Below are 12,753 nucleotides of genomic sequence, written 5' to 3' on the forward strand. Positions count from 1 at the left end.
TTGATAAGGTGAGATCAGGTAGTATTGAAGCTGATAGAGAGCAATAAACACCGTTAATACAGCTCTCACTGTTCACTAGTAAGAATCTTGTCTTGGAACCTTGGCGCTGATAGGAATCAACAGGTAATACTGATTTCATATCAGGCCCTGCCACCTCTGCAAGCTCCTGATCATTAGATATGCGTACCGGAAGCTCTTTGCCAGGCTAATGTTGGAAATATGTGCACGCACCTCACACCCCATTTCAAACAATAAGTATCTACTTGGACTGAATAAAGGACTGCTCCATGGATCAAATTAGCTTCTTTTCATGTCTGCAGTATATTTGGTAATCCTGTTAGATAATCAAAGAGGTTCTGAATAAACAAATTCTATCAAATTACTTAAAATAGCAGCTACTGAGTTTCTGCTATCTCTGACTAATCTTTTCAATTCTCATCTATTACATTACCCCAAGTTATTATACATCAACTTAAAACATTGCACTTGTGACACACATACAGAGTATTGGACAGCTGAGAGTAGTTTGAAAGCAATTACGTGGACTGGTTCAGGTAATACCGTGAACTGAACAATAGTGCAATTTAAGTAGCTCATTATTGCCAGCCACTCTTCAAATGAGATCTTTGCCTTAAAATCACAGGTGAATGCCTATTGCATAAATGGGGAGATTTCATTCTGGTTTGTTGTGTCTTTGAGGTGAGTGTGACTGAACGGTGGGAGGTGGTCTGTCATAGTGAACTTGCATGTCATCCACCCAATTGTGATCAAAGCACATGATGTTAATTCTGTTTTTCAGCATCCACTTGCTGAGTGCTTCCCAGTGGATTTCATTTCAGATTTTCAGCAACTGCAGTATATGCTTTCGGCCCTATGTGGACCGTGATGAATGTTAACCCCAATATTAACTCGAGGGGTAGGAGAAAGTAGAGTGCTTTTTTTGTGATCAGGAAACCCAGAAGAACAGTTATTTTTGGAGATGTGGCAAATTTAACCACAGGATCTGATGAATATTTTACACCTTTATTTTCCAGTGACGGCCAGCCAGATTGAGAAACTAGTTGGCTGGCTTGCAGAAAGTCCTTTAGCATCACATCACAGCCAGGGAGCAAAGAGGATAAAAATAGGATTTATACTGGCAACTGTGGATTGTTCAGAATTGTACACACTGGTAGAGTCTCCAATGCAAATCAGGGGCCTAGAAAAACATTAGGGAATGGAGATATTGGAGAATCAGAAACACTGGGGAGGTTAAGGGGGCACATTAGCAGTTCGGAAACATTGAGGGGGTGGGTTGAAGATACCAGGAGCTTTGGATCGATGAGAAAGTTTGAGACATCATTGTCAAATGGATGGGGTGTGATGGCTGTTCATTGGTAGGGCAGTGACATGTTTGAGATTGGAAACTCAAATTGTGGGGTGGAGGGTGAATAGAGTTGAGGCCCTCATTTAGTGGTTAGAAAAATTAAATGTCAGAATCAAACTCTTCTGGGGAAGGCCGGAGAGGTCAGAAGGCTGGAAGACAAGTGCATGAGATGTACTGGGGATCAGAAGGTGGAGAGAAATTGAAGGGATGGTCTAGGGGGGTGGGATTGTAGAAATGTGTCAATTAGAATCTGGCAGAGGTCGATTATATAGAATTATTGAGAGGGGAGGATGTAGCTTCACTGGATCCAGTGAATAAAATGAAAGAACACTTAACTCTTGGATCCAGATGACTTTGCCTCTTTAAGCTGCTGTGTTTCCCAGGTCCCAGCGAACCTGGCCAGCCAAGGTGGAAGTTCAAACAGATTAAATCTTAGACATGCAGCCTCATTGTAATATCTAATTAAGCAACCCACCTGCCTGGGCATAAAGCTTCCCACTCTGTCTCACCTCCAATGACATTGGGGTGGGCTGGGGTGGAGTCTGCCTTTGGGATTGGAGATTTTTCACAGCTGTATACCCATCCCAACCAAACCAAGTCCATCTCTTTTAGCGCAGGGGGGACAATTAAATTTTCCACAAGCTTGTTCAGTGAACAATTAAACAATGTGACAAAACCAGAAATACTATAAATGCAAAAAGAGGCCTGTCAGCACATTTTGTAGGGTAAGCCAGTTCTAAGCAAACAAATTTATAACTGCATAGCCAAACAGGGCTGCCACAGAGTGGGTAAAGGAGATGGCAGCTCACTACTTTTAGTGCAGGCAGGACAGCCTGTAAATGGGCAACTAGATTTAACATTGGGTAGAATTACTAAGTGTTGATCACTGGGGTGTGGAGGTGAGATGCAGGCTTCCAATCTGCTGTGACTCAAGAAGCTGTTGATTTCCTCTTGAACAATGCAAACAGGAGTTGTGAACTCATTCACTAAGCCAGCCTAATTGTTTTAATTAGAAAAGCAAATGCAATGCAGCACTTGTGTAGTGGAATGGTTCTGAAGCTGTGAGATTGAGGTCATTACAGTTAGGTGATTAACTGTTTGCATTGCCATGCTGTTGAGATAAATAATAGTTGTTCTCTCTCCTCTTGATAACATAATTTGGGGATTAGAACAATCTAGAGATAAAATGTACCAGATGTTTCAGTTTCAACACAGGAGTCTATTTTGTGTGCACAAGTGTTTTCTCTGCTTAGGAAAGGCAAGGATTATAAAATGTTGGTTAAAGTAGTTTACAAACACACCTACAGTAGTTGTAGATCTTTTTAAATCAACCTGTTCAGATATGTTATGATACAACTCTGGACTTGGCTCAGAGGTAGAAACATGACCACTGCAGCACCAGAGTCCATGTGTTATTTTTAAACAACTTGCTTTGATAGGCTAGATAGGGGAATTGGGGTTTGAACTTGCAGCTTCTGGCCCAGATGTAGGCATACTACCACTAGCTTGTAAGACCACCCTTCCCATGGTTAAATGGGTTTGGGGGAGGAGAGGACAATTGATGGGGCATGGTGGTTATTAGTGTTCAGGTCTGAGGAAGTCAGGCCAGGAAGGAGAGGATGCCTGATCTGGCACAGTCAGATTAGGCCTTGGTTGTGGAATCAGGACGGGTTGGCAGGACAGGGGAAGTTTCTGGTGAAGGGTGCAGCTGTCTGCAATCTGGGGGTGTAAGATATGGTGGATGTATAGTTGAGAGGGTGGGTGTCAGTGTTGAATGGAGGCAGTGGGGAGGTGGGTTAGTTGGATAATAATGTTTTAAAATCCTCTAGCATATTTGGGTTATTAAAAGAATTCAAAGGGTTCAAATTCACTTGAGCTTAATAGACACTTGGAGGATTTCGGAAACAGGGAAAATGCCCCTTTTGAAAGAAAAGTTCTGATCGGTTACCACAGTCAGTTACATCAGGAATTCCTCTTGGTCCCAGTACCCAACTCCAATTTACTCTACTCCAAGGGCACTGGCCATTGGAATATCTCAGCCATCATCTTTTATCAGACACAAGAAAAAATTTTAGATCCTGTGCATATGACTGAGGCCAGGAGAAGCAGATGCCTTGCTTACCATACTTTTCAGAGGAACTCACATCACAAAATAAAATAGAGTAATTAAAAAGAAGTTCAGTCAATGTTTAGCATGTGTTGAAACATACATTTACTAGTCAAGCAACAACTTCACATTCAGTGGCATTATCATCACTGAATTCCCCACTATCAAATACCCAAGGATTACCATTGACCAGAAATTGAACTGTTATAAAGCAGAGGTCAACTCCCCTCTGAATAACTAAAACTGAAACACCTAGAGAAGCTTGCCTCACCTCCTAATCTGTTAAAGGAAGTGTGGAAAGTGGTATAACCTGCCTTTCACAACCCCCACTCTGTTATAAAGGGGAGGTAAAATGAAAAGAACTCCTCACAGTCACTCTATAATCAACAAGTAACAATTTATTTGTGTAACTAACAGTGAACAAATTAGCACAACTACTAACAAACAAAACAATTCCCTCTTAACCACTAACTATTCCCAAATAAAACAAAATTCTAATGGTCCGCTAACAAGATCCATTTATAGAATCAAATTAATAAAAAAAACATGAAACAGTCTCTCAAAATTACAGCCAGGATACATCTTCCAGAACGTTCAGAGCCTTCTTTAATGGTAAAAAGTTGCAGCATGCTGCTATGCAGAGGGACCTGGATGTCCTTGTGCATGAATCACAGAAGGTAGGTCTGCAGGTACAACAAGTAATTAGGAAGGCAAATGGAATTTTGTCCTTCATTGCTGAAGGGATTGAAATAAAAAGCAGAGAGGTTATGTTGCAGCTGTAAAAGCTGCTGGTGAAGCCACACCTGGAGTACTGTGTGCAGTTTTGGTCTCCTTACTTGAGGAAAGGATGTACTGGCACTGGAGGGGGTGTAAAGGAGGTTCACTAGGTTGATTCCGGAGTTGAGGGGGTTGGCTTATGAGGAGAGACTGAGTAGATTGTGATTATATTCATTGGAATTCAGAAGATTGAGGGGGGATCTTATAGAAACATATAAAATTATGAAGGGAATAGATAAGATAGAAGTAGAGAGGATGTTTCCACTGGCAGGTGAAGCTAGGACAAGAGGGCATAGCCTCAAGATTAGAGGGAGCAGATTTAGGACTGAACTGAGAAGGAATTTCTTCACCCAGAGCGTTGTTAATCTGTGGAATTCCTTGCCCAGTGAAGTAGTTGACACTACTTCAGTAAACGCTTTTATAAAAAAGGCAGATTTTTTTTGAACAATAAAGGAATTAAGGGATATGGTGAGAACGCGGGTAAGTGGATCTGAGTCCACGAAAGGATCAGCCATAATCTTATTGAATGGCGGAGCAGGATCAAAGGGCCAGACGGCCTACTCCTGCTCCTAGTTCTTGTGTTCTTGTGTTCTCTGCTGTTCTTCAGTCAGGAACACCTTTCTCCATCAAATTTTTGTTCGTGAATATTAGCTAAGAATGCCTTTTTACTGTTAGTCAGATAATGGTTTCCTTGAGAGCTTAGAGAATTCTGTGAGAGCCAACTTCAATAACATCTTCACAACGATTAGACTAGCCATATAAATACAATGGTTACAAGAGCAGATCAGAGGCTAGGAATACTGCAGTAAGAAACTCACTTCCTGACTCCTCAAAGACTGTTCACCATCTACAAAGCACATGTCAGGAGTTCAATGGAATACTCGCCACTTGCCTGAATGAATGCCTATCCAAAAACAGATAAACTCAGTTGAACACCCCACAAAGCCCTTCGAATAACAAATATGGTCAAGACAGATTCCAAAGATTTCTCAGCTATCCTGGACAACAGTTACACTGTGGACCACCAAATACTATTTAACATTTATCTCCCTTACAAGGATTTCCAATTATTCATTTTTGAAACCTAGTTTTGGATCTCCCTCAAAAGCCATTCCATCACTGGCTGCCTCAATGATTGCTCATATTTTGGTAGTTCTCTTTGTTTTCCTGGGAATGTTGTCCCCTGAATTCTTGAGACTGCACTCTAGCACCAAGCCATGGGTACAATTACAGATTTTCCACAGACTTCACTAAACTTCCACTGTCCTTGAGTTTCACTAACCTCCAATCTTTCTTTTCTGCACCAAGGAATTGTTGCTTGTGTGTTTCCTTCACCTCCACTCTCTTCTTCAGCCACAATTAATTATCAATGACTCCCAGGCTTATATCAAAGCTATCCACTGCTCTGGGTAGTTCCCAGGGATTTTCCTTGATATTTTTCTAATCAGCCTGTTGAGACATGTTATGACACACCTCTGGCACAGGAGGGAGTTGAATCCATGTCTCCCAGCTCAGAAGCAGGGACACCATCTCCAAGCCACAAGAGCCTTTCCCAGGGCTTTTCCTGAGCCGTAATCCTAACAACTTGAGCCCCTAACTTATCATGTGACTGACCTTTTACAGCTGTCTCATGGTCTGGCTGCCATGCCAGTTCTGGGCTGTAGTTTCCATAATCCTGCAGGTGTGATCTTGATGACCCAGATGGCTGGAAAATGGCAGACAGCGCACATGACCTATCATGCTGCTGCTCTTACCATGCACCAAAACTTATGGTCTACCAGGAAAAGGAGTCTGAAACAAGGTAAGTTCAAGTTTTGTAACATACTTTGCAGGCACTGCATCCTCTTCCATCCAACTCTATTAACTGGTTTATAACATATTTACAATATTCATCATATTTTGGATGGATAAAGCAGACAGTTTAGTACTGTTTTACAATACTTTACCACTGTTTTATGTACCTGTTGCATGTTTATATCTGATTCAAATTTAACATGATCCTAAATCCAGAAGTTCTGAAATCCAGAAATGGCTTGATCTAGATTTCTGGGTTTGAGAGGTTATAATATACAACTGAATTCTATATTAAGTGTGAAAGCAACTTGTCCCCAACAAGTACTTGGCCCTTAAAGATTATATCAGTATGATGGAAAAGCTGGCCAAAGTTGATTGAGTAAAAGGTATGATGATAAATGAAGCGGGAAACATTTAAGATCAATAAAAATATTTTCCATCAAACAGTAAAATCTCAGCAAGAAGGATCACTCTATGGCTTAGTGTGCAAGTTAAGGATGGTATTAGATTAAATAAAGAAGCTGATAATGTGGCAATGAATATCAGTAAGTCTGGGAATTGGAAGTGTTTTAGAAATCTGTAAAGAACCATCATAAAGTTGAAAAAAGAGTGGAAAAATTGAATATGAGTGCAAATTGGCCAGGAACATTAAAACAGATTGCAAGGGTTTAGCGAGTACAATTAATGACAGAAAGTAGTTGAAGTAACTGTTTGTTCCTTAGATGCAGAGACAAAATAAATTATCATCAGGAATGAGAAAATGGCACAGAGACTAAACAAATATTTTGCATTGTCTTCACAGTTGAAGACATTAATTACCAGAAGTAAAGAACAATCCAGAAATGAGAAAAGAGTAAGGAACATAAGGTAGTTAATATCAGCAGAGAAAAAGTATTAAATAAATCTAACAATGCCAGGCCCGAATGGTTTACCTCCACAGTTTCCAAAGAGGTAACCGCAGAAGTAGCAGATGTGCTGTTTATGATTTTCCAAAATTACCTAGAATGGTCTTAGTAGCTGGAAAATAACTAAATGTGACTCTGCTAACACTAAACCTATTGCAGGAAACAAGGAACTACAGGCCAATGAGTCAGATATCAGTGTTCATAGTATATCTGAACCCTGTATTAAGGAATGATTAAAAACATATTTATAAAACAAAGAATGATTAGAAAAAGTTAAGTTGACTTTATTAAAAGGAAATCATGTTTGAAAAAAATATTAAAACATTTTGAAGATAAAGGGTACATTAAAGAGATCTAGTAGATGTAGTATACTGAATCATCATTATCTCTGGGAGATAGGGGCATGAACTTACTGTGGATATCAAAACAACCTGGATAACCCACCTATGTAATTCTTCTATGCACTGTGAAGGACCTTGTGGTCAAAGTGGATGATTATTTGAGAAAAAAAAAGTTTGAGGGCCAACCTCGCAAATACATAGATCCACAGTTAGTGAATCAGCAGATTACAAGGAATGAATGTATACTTCGATTAGTAAAAAGTGTTCAATAAGGTGGCAATAAAAATACAAAATGCAAGATAAGCATTAACGGAGTTGGGGTTAATGCATAAGTATGGACTGTGTATTAGACAGAAGGAAAGAGTAGGAGTAAAGAGAGCATTTTGCGGTTGGCAGGGTGTAAGGATCAGTGCTAGAATCTCAACTAGTTACAATCTATAACAATGACTTAGATGAAAATTCCACAAGTAATCCACTTATGTTTGCTGACAATACTAAGCTGGGTGGGAACAAAATTTATGAAGAGGATACAAAGAGGCTACAAAGAGAGAAACTGAGTTAAGACAGTGGGCAACAAGATGGCAGATCATTTGTAATGTGGACAAGTGTGAAGATACTCACTTTGGAACTAAGAATAACAAAGTAGAAAATGTATAAAGACATGAAACTTCTAAGTGTTTATGCATTTGTGGAAGGAACATGGAACGTTCATATGTAGGTACAGAAAGCATTAGGAAGGCAAATGACATGTTGAACTTTATTGCACAGGGAGTAGAGTTCAAGAATTTTCTTGGTGGGCCAAGAGGCCTGTTCCTGTGCTGTACTGCTCTTTGTTTTTTTTTGTTCTTTGTTCCTTGTTCCTTGTTCCTTGTTCTAATATAGAAGCCTTAGTGCAGTTGTATAGGACATTGGTGAGACTTTACCAGGGGTATTCTGCACAGTTTTGAGTCTGTATATTTGAAAATGACACAATTTCAGTTGAGGCAGTACAGTGAAATTTCACTAAATTGGGATGAGACTGTTGTCCTATGATGAGTAATTTGGGACTATACTCATTGAAAGCTGGAAAAATCTGAAGAGACTTGATAGGCACTGAGGGATTCAGAAGGATTTTTGCCTCTAAGGTAGAAAATGCCCCACATCAATGTACCCACCTTGAGAAACAGTGTACTGAATAGTACAATTTTCATTTTGAGAGATGAGGAGCTGATACAAGATGGGGTTAGGCCAGTCACCAGATAAGAGGTGGCCATGGGGATCACCAAATGTCAAAACAGGTTGTTTAAAATACTTTCCTCAGTTCTTTCAAACTTTGTCCAACCTATTTTGTGAAATGTTAGGCCTCTGGACCTCATATCTCATACCATCTCACTCATCCATCTACTCCCCATGTCCCCTCATATCCTCTATGCACACTCAAGCACCCCACTCACCCTTATGGTGTCTTTCCAGTCATCCAGACAAAATTTTCTTAAGAACAAAATTGCTTTCAACAAGATGAAAGCTTTTATGAAAGTCTGGATTGTTAGCCAAGCCTCATAATGCATGCTATGTTGACAATCCATGCTCCTAAAAAGTTTTTCTTTGTTCAAACAGGTACAAAGAAGAGAAAACATTGTATCAATGACAATTTTCGAAATTTAATCTCTTCCTTTAGATCTATTTTGTTATTGGCTGTATGTTTATTTATACAGGTGCATCCAGTCCTTACAGTCTCTGTGCCTAATACTTTAAAGGTCTAGTTGATTGACATGTTTATATGGTTGTAACAACAGTAGTTCTTTATTAAAAACAAAATTTTGATTTTTTAAAAGGAATTTCACAAATTGTATTGTTACTATATGGTCCATTCCATATATACACAGACTATACTAGATCAATATCATGAATATACCATGAGTGAGCAGGGTGGGGGGGTGCATTTGCTGTAAGTGGACATGGGGATGGGTAGGGGAATGATTGAATATTAATTGTCAAGTTTCCTATAGAGGGTAATGGGGGGCTGGTGGTTGGTGGAAAGAATGACTGGACATAGATGGGTGCTGCATTACAAGAGTAAGACACACTCAAATTAATTTTCACCAAGCTTTCAGAATCCAGAAACTGGATCATGACTCCACCAAGGGACCATGAACCATATTGATAAACTAAACTGACTCCATGAAAATTGGAGGGGTGTTGGAGCTAGGAGGTTTCTATCCCAATAATGGAGCTGTCTAAGTCGAGGGTACAGAATGTGGCCCCACCACCCATATCTTTTTCCCACTCCAGTGAAAATTCACTGGGAATGGGGCAGAAAACTTACATTCACTCCTATTCACCATTTTTAAAGGTCTATATATTATTGCATTGTTAGGTTGACATCGTTTCAATATTTCTTGAAACCTGCTAGCTACAAAATACCCTAATCTTATGCTAATTTTTTTCTTTACTCATTCATGGGATGAGGGCATCGCTGGCTAGGCAGCATTTATTGCCCATTCCTAATTGCCTAGAGGGCAGTTAAAAGTCAACCACATTGCTGTGGGTCTGGAGTCACATGTAGGCCAGACCAGGTAAGGATGGCAGTTTCCTTCCTTAAAGGGCATTAGTGAACCAGATGGGTTTTCCCGACAATTGACAATGGATTCGTGGTCATCATTAGATTCTTAATTCCAGATATTTATTGAATTCAAATTCCACCATCTGTCATGGCGGGATTCGAACTCTTGTCCCCAGAACTTTATCTGCGTCTCTGGATTAACAGACCAGCGATAATACCACAAGGCCATTGCCTTCCCAAATTTATTTATGACTGTCAGACTCACTTTTGCATGAGCTTCTGTCCAGGAGTATTCTCATTGATTCTCAGGGACACGAATGTACATGACTTCCTTCCATGACATTACAAACTGTTACAGTTCAGCCTTGGTGGATTTGGTCTCACACACTCCTTAATGCTATAACCTATAGAGTTTCCATGACTTAACTAAATTCTGGGTCATCGTACCACCTAGCTAAGTCATCTAAACATGGGGTATTGTCTCAGGATAAGGTGCCAATAATTTTGGATTGAGATGAAGGGAAATTTCTTCATTTTAAATGGTTGTAAATCAATGGAATTCTCTACCCCAGAGGGTTGTCAATGTTCCATCATCAATCTGGTTAAGGCTGAGCTAGACAGATTGTTAATCAGTAGGGAGTCAAAGGATATGCAGACTTTGTAGGAAAGTTGAGTTTACTAATGATCAGTCATGACCTTATTCTGAGAACTGTTCTTTATCTGCTGTTTTGGACATAATGACGCAATGTCCTCTGGTGATTAGGAGGTCTGATTGCTGTTAATAAATTAAAACAAGACTCTCAAAAACATGTTTTTCAGCTGAGAAAACTATCACATTTCAGAGAGGAAAAGAAAATCATGATTACTTACTGGATATTTTGTGATTTTCTTTCAGCATCTTGGTGCCATTAATGGTAAAAATGTAACTGAAATATGCTCACTCCTTGCTACTTTTCTATATCAGTAAATGAGTTCACTCCATGCGACTGGCTTAATCTGGCTGGTGTCAGTGCTGCTGTGACATCATGTGACAGAAATTGAGCCTTTGCAGAGGTAAAAATGCAGTGCTACTCTAGCCTTACTTCATACCATAGTTGTAATGACTCCTGCAACCTTTGAAATATAAGGCCAAAGAAGATAGGTTGATCAAAATTGAATAATAATGGTAGTCATAATGAATTCTAAGGATCATAGACTGAAGGAAACATGAAATAAGCAGCAGTTATTTACTATATAAAGTCCAAACCTTCTGCAGACATCTTTTCTTTCAGTAACTCGATCCAATCCATTTTGAATATCCTGGAGAAAGGTACCTAACAGTATGACTTTCCCCCTCATCAAAAAGGATTAATTTTCACTGTTCATTATTCTGTCCCATTCTACATCTTCATATGAACATGTGAACAAGGAGCAGGAGTAGGCCATTCTCTCCCTTGTACCTGCTCTGCCATTTAATAAGAGTACTGCTTATCAGATTATAACCTCAAAACCACATTCCTGTCTAACTCTGAGAACATCTAAAATCCTTTCCCACCATGAATCTATCTACCTTTCCCCTAGAATTATTCAAGGACTCTGCTTCCACCATCTTTTCTTGGAAAAGGGTTTCAAAGATTCATGACCCTCTGAGAGTAAGTATTTTGCCTCATTTGAGTTTTAATTAGGTATCCCCTTATTTTTAAACAATGACCAATCATTTTAGATTCTCCCTTAACAGGAAACTTCCTCTTCAAAGCTACCCTATCAAAACCTCGCAAGATGTTTTGTTAAAATCAGGACATCTCTTACACTACTGAACTCCAGCAAATACAAGCCTAGCCTGTCCAGTCTCTCCTCAGAACAACCTATTCAAGGTATTAGCATGGTAAACCTTCTGTGAGCTGCAATGCATTCATAACCTATCTTAACTAAGGTGACCAGCACTATACGCAACATGGCAGATGTATTCGCCCTGTATAACCAAAGCTTAACCTCCCCACTTTTCTAATCAATTCCTCTCACAAACAGTAGAATACAATTAGCTTTCCTAATTATTTGCTTTACCTGCTATTCTAACCTTTTGTGATTCACTCACAAAGACACACAGGTGCTTTTGCGCTTCAAAACTCTACAGTATCTTATTTTTCATTCTTCCTGTCAAATTGGACAAATTTGCATTTTTCCACATTCAAATCCACTTACCACATCTTTGTCCACTAACTTAATCTATCTACATCTTTATATGGTCTATTTAAATTCTCTTCAGAACCTACTTTTCTATCTATCTCTGAGCAAACTTGTAACCATCCTCTATGCTGAGCTATTAAATTCCTGGCACTGATCCTGGTGGAGCAACATTTGTTACATCTTAGAAATAGAAAGAACTGCGAATGCTGGAGTCAGAGACAATACAGTTTGGAGCTGGAGGAACATTGGAGGAACAGACCTGCTGTGTTCCTCTAGCTCCACACTGTATTTATTACATCTTGCCAACCTTGAGGAAGAAAAGTGTTTCTTTGATGTATGAGGAGAGATTGATTAGGTTAGGATTGTTTTTGCTAGAGTTCAGACGATTGAGGGGGATCTCTAGAGACTTATAAAATTCTAACAGGACTAGACATGGTAGATGCAGGAAGGATGTTCCTGATGGTGGGTGTGTCCAGAACCAGGGGTCACAGTCTAAAGATTCGTGTAGACCATTTAGGACGGAGATGAGGAGACATTTCTCCACCCAAAGAGTGGGGAGCCTGTGGAATTCATTATCACAGAAAGTAGTTGATGCCAAAACATTGAATGTATTCAAGAGGTAGCTCGATATAGTACTTGGGGCCAATGGGATCAAAGGTTAAGGGGAGAAAGCAGGATTAGGCTACGGAATTGGATGATCAGCCATGATCATGAAGAAGGGCTGAATGGCCTATCTTGTGCTCCTATCTTCTATG

The 12,753-nt window shown here is 39.6% G+C and overlaps 1 long non-coding RNA gene across 1 annotated transcript in view; it reads left to right on the forward strand.

Moving 5' to 3' along the window:
* Positions 1-604: 604 nt before the first annotated feature.
* Positions 605-12,753, forward strand: part of LOC125485240 — a 42,069-nt gene continuing 29,920 nt past the window's right edge. The window contains exon 1 of the long non-coding RNA XR_007263978.1: positions 605-699. This is a non-coding gene — a long non-coding RNA (uncharacterized LOC125485240). The remainder of the gene's footprint in view (positions 700-12,753) is intronic.

The sequence above is a fragment of the Rhincodon typus genome, chromosome 17 (genome assembly GCF_021869965.1).
Source record: "Rhincodon typus isolate 14 chromosome 17, sRhiTyp1.1, whole genome shotgun sequence".
NCBI classification, from domain to species: Eukaryota; Metazoa; Chordata; class Chondrichthyes; order Orectolobiformes; family Rhincodontidae; genus Rhincodon; species Rhincodon typus.